Source organism: Eptatretus burgeri, chromosome 3, assembly GCF_056783735.1.
Source record: "Eptatretus burgeri isolate ZD-2024b chromosome 3, Ebu_testis_v1, whole genome shotgun sequence".
In the NCBI taxonomy this organism is placed as follows: Eukaryota; Metazoa; Chordata; class Myxini; order Myxiniformes; family Myxinidae; genus Eptatretus; species Eptatretus burgeri.
Genome location: NC_140963.1, coordinates 47,642,746 through 47,658,138, shown reverse-complemented (window position 1 = coordinate 47,658,138; position 15,393 = coordinate 47,642,746). Strand labels below are relative to the sequence as shown.

The 15,393-nt window shown below is 47.1% G+C and overlaps 1 protein-coding gene across 2 annotated transcripts in view; it reads right to left on the bottom strand.

Annotated features, from left to right (window-relative positions):
* Positions 1–15,393, bottom strand: part of VWDE (von Willebrand factor D and EGF domains) — a 304,919-nt gene that overhangs the window by 275,518 nt on the left and 14,008 nt on the right. Inside the window, exon 2 of one of the 2 annotated variants that reach the window (XM_085873161.1) lies at positions 9,720–9,917. The exons of the other annotated variant lie outside the window; for it this stretch is intronic. The gene's annotated coding sequence lies outside the window, so the exon portion shown is untranslated. The remainder of the gene's footprint in view (positions 1–9,719; positions 9,918–15,393) is intronic. 2 annotated transcript variants of the gene reach the window in all.

Sequence of the window (15,393 nt, the reverse complement as noted above, 5' to 3'; positions counted from 1 at the left end):
CAACCTGCGCGATTGAGTGAGAGGCCCAAAGACTCAGCCTCGTTGCAGGAGATGTCAATGATCCGAAATGCCTTGGTTTCTACAGCGTGAAGCCAAGAAAGGTGGGAGGCAGGAGCACCAGCCCAGAGGAGAGCAGTACTCCATCAGGCTGCGGACAAAAGCTTTGTAAGTGGTCAAGAGCTCAGGTGGGCCAAGGAAGGACCTTGCATGATGGAGGATTCCCAGTCGGCGACTGGCTTTGGAGGCGAGGTTTGAAATGTGGCTTTCCCAGGAAAGGTCATGGCAGATAGTGAGACCCAGAAGCTTGACAGAAAGGACTTCTTCCAGAGGATTGTTGAGAAAGTGGATGGGGGGGGGGGGTTTGTAAACGGTCCTTTCGGAGAGACATAGTGAGAGTGTGAGAATTGTCTGGATTGAAAGACATGTTCCACATGTTGGACCAGTTTGTGATTTTATCCAGATCAGCAGTGAGCGAAGAAGCTGCTGCTTGCCGGTCTGAGGGATGACCGATGGTACGGCAGAGGGTGGAGTCATCAAAGAGATAGAGTATTTTCCAGAGTCGGAGAGATCATTGATGAAAACCAGAAAAGAACAGGGCCCAGAACGCTACCTCGAGGAACTCCAGCCTGCACAGGAAGAGGGGATGAAAGAACTCTATTTCGGGCCACATGTTGACTGCGACAGGAGAGGAAGTCTGCGAGCCATGAGTGGAGATGGCCTTGGATACCAGAGGAAGAGAGTTTGGTGAGCAGGGCAGGGTGCCAGACTGTGTCAAAAGCACGTGATATATCCAGGGATACGGCTCGGATTCCCTGTCTGGCATTGAGGGCTTCCATCCATTGTTGGGAGAGCAGAAGCAGCATATCCAGGGTAGAGTGACCTGGTCTGAAACCAAATTGATGATCGGAAATCAAGCCATTGGAGAAGAGGAAGGATTTGATGTCTGAAGCGATGATGGATTCCATAACCTTGCTGATGATTGGGAGAAGGCCGATTGGTCTGTAGTTGCAGGGATCTGTTTTTGCACCTTTATTGTGCAGGGCAGTGATGTTTGCTGATTCCCAAGCAGATGGCAGATGGCCTTGGGCAAATGAGAGGGTGAATAGAACAGAGAGAGGGTGAGCAAAAGCAGAAGAGCAGGTTTTGAGGACACGTGGGCTGATGCCGTCTGGACCGGTTGCAGAATCTGAGTCGAGGTTTGACAGCAAGCTCTCCACCTTGTCAGGAGAAAAGGACAAAGAGTCCAGGGATAGTTGGGTGCGACTGGGTAAGGTGGGTAGAGAAAGTGATGGGTTTTGGACACAAGATTTAGCTGCAAACACCGAGTTTAGGCATTCAGCTTTTTCACGTGTGGTATCAGCAGTGCTGCCATTTGAGGTAAGGTAGGGGATGGAGGGGGAACATACACCAGAAACAGATTTGATTAGACGCCAACAGGATTTTGAAGAGGGAGAGAGGTTTGAGAGTTCAGACTTGAGATGAGAAAGATGTTGTTTTCTGGCTCTCCCGAGGGTAGATACACACTTGTTCCGAGCTTTATGGAAGGAACTGAGATTGCCCTCAGTTGGGTTTGCTTTCCATGAGGCAAAGGCAAGTTGTTTCAGGACAACTGCCTCGCCAAAAGTTTCAGTAAACCAAGGGCGGGAGGAAGGGTAGGACAACTGAACACGAGAGGGGATAAATCTGTGCATGAGGGAGAGCAAGTTTCTTTGAAAGAATTCCCAGGAAGAGTTGATGTTGGAGAAAGTAGGGATAGGAGACCAGTCTATAAGTTTGAGGGCTGCTTGGAGACCCTGCCAGTCGGCTTGAGTGAAATGCCAGACTCGACGGCGGTGAGGTGGTTCTCTGATAACAGCCAGAGAGATATCCACTTTGACAAGGACGTGGTCAGAAGAACCGATTGGAGCGGAGTAAGAGCACCAGATATTGTCAGGGAAATTTGTCAAAATCAGATCCAGAAGAGATGGAACACCATTGGTTGAGATCCGGGTCGGGAAGTTGATCGATTGAGTCAGTCCCAATGAGTCACAGAAAGCTTTTGCTGAGGTGCCATGACAGGTGTGAGAGGTACCCACACCCAGCCAACTGGCATGATGACAATTGAAGTTGCCACATATGAGGAAGAGAGAGTTTGGATGAGAAGATAGAAGTTGGTCCATGTTTTCGGACAGTGAGGTGTAGATGGAGTCATCACTGTTAGGTGGACGGTACAGTACACATATAAACACGAGGTGGGAGTGGAGGGAAGCTGTAGCCAGAGGTATTCCTGGGGGTGTGGGGGAGTGAGGGCAGTGCATGGAGAGTGAGGAATAGAGTCTTTGATGAAGAGAGCAACTCGTAAGAGGCGACCAGGGTTGCGTCAGGAAGGGCATCCGGCGTAAAACCTGTGCCAAATCATTATGCGGATGATCCGCTGTGGCGACCCCTAACGGGAGAAGCCGAAAGAAGAAGAAGATGAAGAGAGCAACTCCTCCACCAGGGCGAGGCTCAGGTCTGTCAAACCGGAGGAGAGAGTAACCAGGGAGAGATACTTGGGAGTCAGACACATCTTGGGGGAGGAAAGTTTCTGTTGGGCAGATTATGTCTGGTTTGTCAGTGGCAACCTGTATGGAAGGATATGAAAGGTTTGAGCGAAGGCCCGGATATTTCAGGTCCATACTTTTAATGAAGAGGTAGAGGAGGAGGCTTTGGGTGCAGGGGGTGGGGGGTGGGGGGAGGGTAGGACAAGGGACGAGGGGGGGGAGGTAAGGGGTGTTGTTGAAAGAGTGTGTAAAAAAAGAGTGAAAGGAAGTGTAAAAAAAAAAAAAAAAAAAAAAAAAAAAAAGTGTGGGGGATTGCAGAATAGCTCGGGTAGGGGGCCGAATGAGGAGGAGAAAAGGCTCTGTGGTGCTGGGAGAGAGGGGGACAAGAGAGGGGGAAGAAGGCAGTTGAGGATTTGAGGAGGTGGAGTGAAGAGATGTAGGCAGGTTTGTGGATGGGAGGGGGGGCCACTTTGGGAAGGATGAGTGAGTGGGATGAATGGTGGGAGAAAGGTGAGGGGGGAGTTTTTGAGAGAGGTGAGAGGGAGGCTTGGAGGGAGAAGAGTGGGATGGTTGTTTTGAGAGTGAGGGGTGAGAGGAGTGAGTTGGCACTGAAGTTGGAAAAAAAGAATGGTTGATGGAAAGCGAACATTCATAGCAAACTGGGTTTTTTAAAGTTTTTGGTCAGTTCTGCAATTAAACACATTTCTTGATGGATGCAATAAAGGCGAATTCAGAGAATGGAGAGAAGAAACGCTGTAACAGTTGGATTTTTTTTAGGCAAGGAATGAAAGCAATGGCAATGAGAGGTCGAATTGAGAGCAGTCTGTTTAAATAGTATAAGAGTAGTGCATTCTGATACAGTAAAGAGTACCACAGTTTGTTAACCTCCGCCATCGAATATGGATGGAGGTTTCTGTTTTCACCCCTTTCTGTTTGTTTGTTTGTTTGTTTGTGAATAGTATTATGGAAAAACTCCGACGGATTTCGACGAAACTTGGTGGTGGGGTTTGGTCTGGTCCAAGGATCATGCCATTAGATTTTGGACTGGTCCAAAATCCAATATGGCCGATATGATGGCCAATTTGAAAAAAATATTTGAATATTTTTTTTTGCATTTCTACATGTTTTAAGTGATTTCCAACCCCCCCCCCCCACCCCAAAAAAAAATTATTAGAGAGAAAAAAAATTTTGCAACTTTTTTTTTTCAACAAAATTTCGATTTTTTTTTTTTTTGCATTTCTACATGTTATAAGTGATTTCCAACAACAACCAAAAAAAAAACATGCCAAAATTATAATTGCGGCCGATTTTGGAACTTCAGGTGGATATACCCACGTAAAATCAATTTCTGTCTCAAGGAATCTCGTTATGACGAATTAATTGAGTATGCAAAAGTTAAAAGTAAAAGGGAAAGTTGCAAACTATAACTCTGTGAGCACTGTTGACGTCAAATCGAATGAATAGCATATCAGGTTCACTTGAGTGACCGAGCAGTATTGGCGGCGGAGGTTTTGCACTCTACCGAGTGCTCCCCCTCTTATGTTTTCATTAACATTCTCCATCTCTGCAGCTTCTGCAAACACAGATTGATGGCTCCCATCTTCAAAGCCCCCATGGTGCATATTTCCCTTGCACACAAGTCTAAAAACAAAATAAAAAGTCAAATAAAGATGTTTTCTTATAATGGGCTCGGTGGATAACATTTTAGGTCAGGTTAGGTCAGGTCAGATTAGATCTGTGACTTGCTACAGATACCATGTAAACCTGGATGAAACAAACCTGTTTCATGGTCGGGTTGTCGGCGAATAAACCGTCTACCCCTACCAAGTTTCTTGGTGAGGAGAGTGTATGATATGGCCACCCAGCAGAATTAAAAACAAAACCTATCAAAAGGCTGCAGAGCTCCTTGTGAGCAAACTGCTATCCATATGTAGTGCTCAACTGTGTCTGCGGACGTCCTCTTGCAGTTGGGTTACTTTTTTATTAGGAGGTTGGTGGCAGGATTTGCACTCCGGCCACCGTAAAACACTTCATCCCGCAAAGCATACCAAAGGCAAAAATAAATCTAAAAACCCACTCCATGGGAGTACCTCCTGTGCAGCTTCCCTTTGCAGGGCAGCTCACCGGATGATGGGATTGGGGCAAAGCCTTCGAGACCCCCAATCTTTAATGATACGAGGGAAACCACGGGGAAACATTCCAGGGTCAGATTGCGGTAGTGTGTATCGGGGTGGTGCTGAGTTGTCGTCCACCAGACGGCGGTCTCCTTGGGTTAACCTGAGGCGGTCCCTTCGGGTGGGTGCCTGGAATGTCCTATCCCTAAGAGAGGAGGATAGCCTGTCTCTGTTATCATCTCAACTCAAGCGTTTGGACATCGGTATTGCAGCTCTCTCTGAGGTTCGGAGACTGGATTGCGGCAAGATCATGGTGGGTGGTTACACCTACTATTGGTCTGGTCGCTCTGATGGTTACCATGCCCAAGGAGTTGCTGTAGCTGTGTCCAATGACAATTGAAGTAACAGCAGTCTACGAGCGTATTATGAGACAAAGGATTCATCACTCCAGGGTGTCATTTCCTTTGTCTCTGTATATGCTCCGACTGATATCACCATGAAGGATGCTTTATATGCCATGCTTGAGTCTGTGGTTGATCAGTGCCCCAGGTGAGATGCTCTTCCAGTTTTGGGGGATTTCAATGCATCGACTGAAACTGATGAGACGTGTCGACTGGTTATGAGACGTGTGTTGGTCCCCATGGCTCTGGAACTGTGAACCAGAATAGCACAAAGTTCCTTGACTTTGCTACAAGGTGGTGTGGTGTGGAAAAGGAGATTGACCACGTGCTCATTGATGGTCACTGGAGGATGATCCAGAACTGCAGGGTCGACCGGAGTGCTCCGTTCTTCAATACTGATCCCAGGCTTGTGGTGGCAACTCCGAAGTTTCAGCTTAAATCCAGGAGAATGGTACCATCCCAGCCAAGGCTGAATGTTAGCAAGCTCAAGGATGAGAGGGTAGCTGAGGAGTTTGCGAAAAGGCTGAGTGGAGATTTGGGGGGTCTGGGTGCTTTGGGGGATCCTGAAGAGTTGTGGAGTGCTTTCAAGACCACCGTCCTTGATGTTGCCAGTGGATGTCTTGGAACTCACTAGAGGGCGAAGAAGAATTTTGTCTCTCAAGGGACAATGGAAACCATTGACCAGAGTCACAGGGCCAGGCTGAATGACAGAGCCGAGCTGTTCAGGGAGCTGAGACGTAAAACTGTACGTGCAGTTAGGGTGGAGAAGGAGGCCAATGTGCAAGGAATCTGTGAGGGGGTAGAGCACCGCCTGTGGTCGTGATTCTCATCTTGCTTACATTAGAACTTGCACGTTGTGTTCCTCCAAGCCCGTCCCTCGGAGTACTGCAGTTAGAGCAGAGGGTGGTCGGCTCTTGAGAGACGAGTCTGAAGTGAAGGCCCGCTGGGCCGGTAACTTTGAGCGGCTGAACCCGGCTGATCCACCCGCTGTCGAGTTGGATGTCAGGGGTGTTAATATCCCCATTGCTGACCCTCCAATCAACTACGGTCCATCTTTGTTTGTTGAAACACAGACTGCGGTGAACCGGTTGAAATGGGGTAAAGTTCCTGGGATTTCTGGCATCCATGCTGAACTTCTCAAAGCAGGTGGAAATGCTGTACTTGTGTCGTTGCATGCAGTTCTGTGCTCTGCCTGGAACACAAGCATAATCCCAACTGACTGGAAGAAGGGCTTTGTTGTCCCCCTCTGGAAAGGTTTGGGTGATGGAGAAGACCGCAACAACTACCGAGGGGTGACGCAGCTCTCAGTGCCAGGTAAAGTCTTTGCTCGGATAATTCTTGATAGGGTTCGCCACCATCTGCTTGAGCACGAGCATCCAGAGCAGTCAGACTTTACACCTAAGAGGTCTACGATTGACTGTATCCTTGCTCTTCGGTCCTCACTGAACGCAGACGAGAGTTTTGGCAGGGGCTGCTTGGAGCCTATGTTGATCTCTGTAAAGCATTTAATTCAGTGAATTGGGATGCCCTCTGGAAGATTCTTGGTCTTCGTGGGGTGCCACCAAAACTGATCAATCAATGTCAAATCTATACGCTGGTACTGAGAGTGCTGTGAGATGTGGTGATACCATCTCTGACTTATTTCCAATTGCTACTGGAGTTTGTTCGGGGTGTGTTCTGGCACACACACACACTTTTCAGCACTTGTATGGACTGGATTCTAGGGAGGATGTCAGAGATCAAGTTGCGGTACATCATTTGGGAATGTCAAGATCTCTGACCTTGATTTTGCAGATGATGCAGTCAGCTTTGCAGACTCTGGATGTCCTTTTGGGGGCCCTCGATGTGCTGAATGAGGAGTCGGAGCCGCTGGGATTATGTGTTTCCTGGGTCAAAACTAAGATCCAGGCTTTCATTGACATCTTGGATGCTGCTATCCTGTCTGTACCTATTTGTGGTGAGGGGGGCGAGTTTGCGGAGAGATTCACTTCCCTTGGCAGTGATATTCATGTCTCTGCTGGTTGTGAGCCAGAGTTCAACAGACGTCTGTGTCAGGCCTGGGGAGTCATGGATTCAATGGATCATGGGGTGTGGCACTGCAGGTACCTGTGTGGGAGGACCAAAGTCCAAGTCTTCAGGTCTTTGGTGCTTCCAGTCTTGCTCTTTGGATGTGAGACTTGGACTCTGACCAGGGATCTGAGATGGAGACTTCATTCCTTCGGTATCAGGTATCTTTGGAGAATCCTTGGATATTGATAGTCGGACTTTGTGTCCAATGAACAGTTGCTGCGAGAGACTCAAATGAGATTTGTTCCCTGCATAGTCCGTGAGCGTCAGCTGCGGCTGTATGGACATGTGGCTCGTTTTCGTGACATTGATCCTTCTCACCAGATTCTCTCAGCGAGGGAGCCTCGTGAGTGGTGGAGGCCAATGGGCCGACCACGTTCCTCGTGGTTGCAGCAGCTTGATCGGCATCTCAAGGAGATGGGGATGGGCTAGGTATCTGCCTGGGGGATGGCCAGAAGGAGGCTCCTGGAGTACCGGTCCAGACGGCATCAGCCCACGTGTCCTCAAAGCCTGCTCTTCTGCTCTTGCTCACCCTCTCTCTGTTCTATTCACCCTCTCATTTTCCCAAGGTCATCTGCCATCTGCTTGGAAATCTGCTAACATCACTGCCCTGCATAAAAAAGGTGCAAAAACAGATCCCTGTAACTATAGACCAATCAGCCTTCTCCCAATCATCAGCAAGGTTATGGAATCCATCATCGCTTCAGACATGAAATCCTTCCTCTTCTCCAATGGCTTGATTTCCAATCATCAATTTGGTTTCAGACCAGGTCACTCTACCCTAGATATGCTGCTACTGCTCTCCCATCAATGGATGGAGGTCCTCAATGCCAGACAGGAAATCCGAGCCGTATCCCTGGACATATCACGTGCTTTTGACACAGTCTGGCACCCTGCCCTACTCACCAAACTCTCTTCCCATGGTATTCAAGGCCATCTCCACTCATGGCTCGCAGACTTCCTCTCCTGTCGCAGTCAACGTGTGGCCCTAAATGGAGTTCTTTCATCCCCTCTTCCTGTGCAGGCTGGAGTTCCTCAAGGTAGCGTTCTGGGCCCTGTTCTTTTTCTGGTTTTCATCAATGATCTCTCGGACTCTCTGGAAAATCCTCTATTTCTCTTTGCCGATGACTCCACCCTCTGCCGTACCATCTGTCATCCCTCAGACCGGCAAGCAGCAGCTTCTTCGCTCACTGCAGATCTGGATAAAATCACAAACTGGTCCAACACGTGGAACATGTCTTTCAATCCAGACAAATCTCACACTCTCACTATGTCTCTTCGAAAGGACCGTTTACAAAACCCCCCATCCACTTTCTCAACAATCCTCTGGAAGAAGTCTTTTCTTTCAAGCTTCTGGGTCTCACTATCTGCCATGACCTTTCCTGGGAAAGTCACATTTCCAACCTTGCCTCAAAAGCCAGTCGCCGACTGGGAATCCTCCGTCGTGCAAAGTCCTTCCTCGGCCCTCTTGAGCTCCTGACCACTTACAAAGCTTTTGTCCGTAGCCTGATGGAGTACTGCTCTCCCCTCTGGGCTGGTGCTCCTGCCTCCCACCTTTCTCGACTTCACGCTGTCGAAACCAGGGCTTTTAAGATCATTGGCATCTCCCGCAATGAAGCTGAGTCTTTGGGCCTCTCACTCAATCACCGCAGGTTGGTCGGTGGTCTTTCTGTCTTCTACCGACTCCTCTCCAGCCTTGCCCCCCTGCTCTCTCTGTGATTTGTCCCAACCACATTTCCACAGGGCGCTCAAGGTCCGCCAACAACCCCCTTCTGGTAAAACTACCAAAATCACGAATCACTGCTCATCTTCACTCTTTCATTCCTCTTTTTTCCCGCCTTTGGAATAAACTTCCTCACTCTATTCTTTCCCATTCTTCCCTCCAGGCTTTCAAAACAGCTGTTCACCACCACCTCTTATCTTCCCCCATCCAAATCCTCGATCTTTTCTACCCCCGATAATCCACCCAAGCCCACTTCCTTCAATTCTCCTGCTTTCCTTCCTGAAAGTCCCTTTAATGTCCATCTTCCCCTCGCCATGTTCCCCGTCCCATCCCCATCCCTCCCCCTTCCACAGTTCACCTGTGTCTGTTCCCCAATGTTCTGTCCCTTCCACTCCCGCCCCTCTTGTCTCATGCCTCCTTGCTGTGAGTTGTGTGTTAGCTCTCATACGAGCCTCGACCAAGGTATACAAAAAAAAAAAAAAAAAAAAAAAAAAAAAAAAAACCGGCAGAAAGTGGACACAGCACCGAGCTGCTCCGGCACGTGCTCCCATACCTGACCTGACCTGGAAACATGAATTGATATTAAAAAGTTATTTAATTGTTTATCATTTCCAAATGTTTACGATTCATGGTCAGGTTTTGATCAAAAATAAATAATTAAACGTTCGTAGTATGGGATAATAACTCAGCATCTCTCGTGTACTGACCAATGGTTAAATTACGTTTCAACACACAGTGTGCTCTCTTTCTTTGATGCTGAACTTTAGCACAAGCATAGATCACGATCACGATGAAGGACCAAACGAAGAAAAGATATTACCAACAATACGGCTATAGGCCGACACGTAATCATCATTAGTGGAGTTCCAAAACCAAATTGTAACTTTCTTACCTTCTTTGTGCAAGCCTGGTGTGGGCTTAGTGGTTAGGGTGGTGGCTTGGGATCCTAGGGTCCTGAGTTCAAGCCCCGTTGGCCGCTGAATTTACACCAGGAGGTTGACTCAGCCTGCCATCCTTCTGAGGTCGACGAAATGAGTACCGGTGTCCTGGTGCCGGTGTACGCCCCGGTTGGAATAGGTGTACCATATCCCTGTGTGTCGTAAGAGGCGACCAGGGTTGGCGGCAGGAAGGGCATCCGGCCATAAAACATTGCCTCAAGAAAAGCTAACGCCTGCTCAGCAGGGAAAAATGGCTGTAAAAACGGCTGTTTACCTTCTTTGTGCATGCACATCATGGTCCTTTAAATTGGTCTTTTTGAAAAACAAACTGAATGCTCCTTTAAATTTTCACCATTTATGACGAACTAACTACATTGTTCTGCTGCTGCTCAAACAAGAAATTAAAATGACAATAACAGAAACTACACCAAAGATACCTAATTGTTATCGATCTTTTTCAACAATGTTTTGTAACTAACAGACCCTTTTTTTGGCACAATGTATTAGTACACTTCAAAAACGGAAACATCTGAAACACTTAAAACATTTTCTCAAATGTAATCGTTGCAGAATTTATGTTTAAATCTTTTTAAATGCTCCGCAATGTTCGATAGACTAACCGACATACCTTGTTACATATTGTCATTACAGTGGAAATTTTTCAAAAATTTACTAAACGAGACAGTTTCCTTTCCCACATTTCTAGACCACATCTTCAGTTCTAAACCATCGATTTTGATAGGAGGGGAGAGGTTTGAGAGTGGGGGGGGGGGGGGCGCTAGGTGCGCCCCCCCACCCCCCGATCCGTGTATGACCACTACCATTTTCAATCCAGGTGTGAATGTGCATATACCTGAACTTTATTTTTCTTTAATTTTATCCTTATAAGAATAAATCTAAGTTCATTTATTATTCATTGCTGGGGAAACTCCACGTTATGTCGGGTATGAGCTATCAGGTTGGATTATTTTAGGCACTGAATCGACAATCGTATATCGTGTGTTGAGTACCACGCATTTTTTCCTTTATTGCTCCTTGTCATTATGCTTCAAAATGGCATGTATGAATGCAGATGAAGTGACGAAACTTTTCATGGACACTGATAATGATGATCATGATTATTATGTAGATTTATGTTCACCAAACTACCATCGGATCGTTTGTTCTATTATCTGGCACGGCAACATTCTGTTTACAATACAATAACATCATCTTTCCCATGAAAATACTCGTAGTGGCAGAATGTGGTACACCCACCAGCACTACGAGTATACTCGCCATTGGCAGTCAACGTGTTTAAATCATTATTTCTATTAAAATTGAAGGACCTATCCACTGAAAACACTGTGTGGGTATTGTGTTCTATGAACTCCCTAGTTGCTACAGCTTTAAAGATCAATCCTCTTGATGGTTTACTGAAGTCTAAATAACCCGATCGGGTGACCAAACTGTGTGTGTGTGTGTGTGTGTGTGTGTGTGTGTGTGTGTGTGTGTGTGTGTGTGTGTGTGTGTGTGTGTGTGTGTGTGTGTGTGTGTGTGTATGTGTATGTGTATGTGTATGTGTATGTGTGTGTGTATGTGTGTGTGTATGTGTGTGTGTGTGTGTGTGTGTGTGTGTGTGTGTGTGTGTGTGTGTGTGTGTGTGTGTGTGTGTGTGTGTAAGAAAGAGTAAACCGTAGTAATCAAAGACAGCAGCATTCCAAAAAGCACAAGTGCTTGCATTCCGACACACCCACTTATTCAAGGGGTTATTGTTGGTGGGTTTGTGAATCGGTGTAAAGTTTTGTGTTATGTTCCTCGTTTATGCAGTCGATGTTATAAAATGTTTTTTTGTCTTCCTTTTGTCCGTAATCTAACAAAATGCAGCTTTTCACGCAATGTTTCTTATGCAGGCTGACATTGCTGATCATCAGTCTGCAGCACAACCCCATCACACTGTTTTATCGAGTTCATATAAATTTTCTTTTATTTACGGATTTCTTTTTTAATTGAAGGACGAACGCATTCTTGGTTTTCGACCTCAATTGAAGTTGCTTCCCCCTACCCCCCACCCTCCTCCAAACTCCATTCCAATTCATCTTTCTTCCAAATTTCCAATTTTCTCTCCTGTACCCATCTTGTTCACCACATGCATCCTCTCCTGCCCCCATTCCTCCCCACACCCATTGTTTGTTCACCTCCCGAGAAGACATTATGGTGAGCTTGGCGGATGTGTGAACGGATCAGATCTGTGGACACCGCCATCGAGCTTATGGGGTCTCTTCAGGTTGTGGCCTGCCCTGTTCCCTGGACACTCCGCTGAAAAGCTGGAATCCAGGGGTCATCCAACCAAACCCGTGGGAGCGGGTCCCCAGACAAGTGGTGAGGTACTACCTCTGCCACTCCAGGTGGGGGGGGGGGGAGGGGACTCTCAAAACCCTTCAGGTACTCCTCCCTAAACCAGGTCCAAAAGCGAATTAATCACATGGACCAAGATTGGTGCTGCATCTACATCAATTTCACCGATGTGTGTTGGTCATCAATACTTGCAGCCCTCATGGCTGTGCATGTTCAGCAGGTAACTGGCGACATGCATCATCGTGGGGGGCGCATGGTCCATTTCGCTATCAAACACCAGGCCTGGTGGCTCGTCTGGAATGCAATTCTCACCTTGTATGCCTGTCACTAAACAGCTAAAGGCAGCTGCTTCCTGCACGAGGGAGTGAGTTTTCACCCACCCCGGGCAAACTTGCAAGCAGGCGCTGCTTGACTTGTTTTGTAGATCTTGATTTTATAGACCTTGATCACCTTATTAGATCGCCAGATGCCTTACTGGCATTCTCATACTAAGGTAGGTCCTTATCAAAAAGGAAATCAGTGGAGAATAAGGCTCTTCAGAAGCACAAAGCAGCAAAAGATAGAGTCCTGGAGCAGTTGGGTGTGACTGGGTAAGGTGGGTACCGAGAGTGAGGGGTTGGGGATCCAAGATTTGGAAGCAAACGAGGTATTCGGCCTTCATACAAATGGAGTCTGCTGTGGTGCCATTTGAAGTGAGGGAATGGATGGAGGAGGAGCATACTCCAGACAGACTTAAGATGTCACCAGCTTTTTGAGGAAGGAGACAAGTTTTTAAGTTCATTCTTGAGATTGGACAGATGTTATTTTCTGGCTATGCTGAGAGTAGACACACTTGTTATGGGCTTTGTGGAATGACCTGAGGATTCCTTCGGTCAGATTTGTCTTCATGGAGGAGAATGCACATTGTTTCAATGCAACTGCCTCACCACAGGATTCAGTGCATCACAGGCAGGAGGATGGGTGTGGTAATTGAAGATGACATGGGATGAATCTGTGCATTCAAGAGAGCAGGTTTTCAGGCTGATTTAATATATGAGGCTGTATATATACATATGAGACCAGTCCTGTCATGCAATGGCTTCTTGTAGTCCTGCCAGTTTGCCCGAGTGAACTGCCAGACTTACTTGCACTGAAACTGTTCTCTGAGAATGGCCAGAGATGTTGACTCACACGCACATAAATCAGATGAACTCATTGGAGCAGCGGAAGAGTAAGAGACGTTGGCGGGGAAGTTCGTCATAACCAAATCCAAAATGGAGGATTTGCCCTTGACAGGAATCCAGGTGGGAAAGTTTACAGATCGAGTCAGTCCCATGGAGTCACAGAAGTCCTTCGCTGAAGTGCCATGGCTGGTGAGAGAAGTACCAACCCCAAGCCAATTGGCATGGTGACAATATGCGGCACCACATACGAGGAAGAGAGTTGGGATGAGTGGTTAAAAGTTGGTCCATGTGTCTGAGAGAGAGATATAAATGGAGTCATAACGATTTGGAGAATGGTACAACATACAGACAAACAAGAGGTGGGAGCTGAGGGGAAGTCACAGCCATAGGTACTCCTGGGGGTTGGGAGGTCTAAGAGCAGTACACTGAGAGTGAGAAATTGAGTTCTTGATTTACAGTGTGATTCCTCCGTCGAGACGGGGCTCAAGTCAATCAATCCGGAGGAGACAGTAGCCAGGGATGGACACGAAGGTGTCAGTGACAACCTGTGGGAGGAAAGAGTCTGTTCAATAGATGTCTGTCCGGTTTGTTTGCTGCGGCCTGGATTGAGAGATCTGTCAGATTGGAGCAGAGGCCTCGGATGCTTGAGGTCCACAGAGTTCGGGACAGGGGGAGAGGAGCTGCTGGAAGAGTGCATTGATCTGGAAAGGATCAAAGAGATAGAGCAAGGTGGGAGGAAGCTGGGAGGGTGCAGGGGTGGGAGGGTGTGTGTGGGCTGAAGCTGCGAGTGTGTGGGGCTGGGGTGAAGCTGGGAGGGTGCAGGCTGAGGGGGGGGGGGGAAGAAACAGGGAGAGGGGCAGGGAAGACACTGACAGGGAGAAGAATGAGGGAGAAGTTATGAGGGAGAGGGGCAGAGGTAAGCTGAGAGGGGCAGAATGAGGGGGAGCTGAGATGGAGTGGGACAAGAGGGAAGCTGAGAGTGGGTGGGACGAGGTTAAGCAGAGAGAGGGTGGGATATACTGTGACAGACTTCATTGGTGGGATGGTAAAAAAATGTTCTCCATTGAAGGCATGGAGGAAAATGTAGCTGTCGGTACGATACGAGGCTGGATGAACTAAGCATTTCAGAATGACATCATTTTGGGAAATAAGACTTGTGAAAAAGGAGATTTTGATGATGGGTTGTTCCTGACAGAGTATTAAGGGAAGCAAGGAATTTTAAAATACATGTTTTGAAGCATTTTTTTTAATGTTATAAAGAGCTTTTATAGGAAGAAATGTTTTATTGAGTGAAGATTCAGTTTGGGGATATTAAAAAGGAGACGGGACAGGGAATGAAGGAGTAAATGTGCATGGCATATTGAGTTCGGTTTTTGCTGTGGTTGTTTTGTTTTTTGGAGTGAAGTTAAGAAGAGTTTTTTGTTGTTTGCATTTTTTTTGGAGCGAGAAGGGGGAGAAGGATTAATCTGAGGGACCAGAAGTAACAATACCGGAACTAAAAAGACCAAAAACTAAGCCTGTGCGGTCAGAAATGGAGGCAGAAGCAACCAGCCGACTAGCCCAGCTCTACATGAGGAAGCCAGACTTTACTAGGGACACGAATTGGACATTTCAACACCACGAGGTATGGTTTGGCACAGAAAATTGGATGAAAACATGAACAGCAACACAGGAATGAAAATAAAACAGCACAAACACAACATATCTGGTCCAGGAAGCTTTGTTGAGCTGGATGGAGGAATGCACGAAACAGAAACACTTGTGGAGCAATCTAGAACCGGAAGAAAAATAAGCCTTCGTTCAATGTATAAAAAATGGAAAAGCAATTTTTTTAAACGAGTGTATTATCTTACGAGCTAGGAAAGACTTTGTCGCGTCTCCTGCCACTTGCTATACATTCGAAGAGTCGCGCGACTGCTTATCGTGAAGCGTGGTGTTACTTTCTGGGTGCTTTTTCCACTCTGGTTTGGTTTCGGAAGGGGAAAAGGCAATTTCTTATATTTATCAGTTGATCTTCATCGAGAGAGAATGATGTCACTTGGAAGTACAGAAAGGACGGTGTGAAGAGAATGGAAGAACTCGGGGCATTGTGGGGAACTCAATTCTAGTTCCCACTGATTTTGAGTTT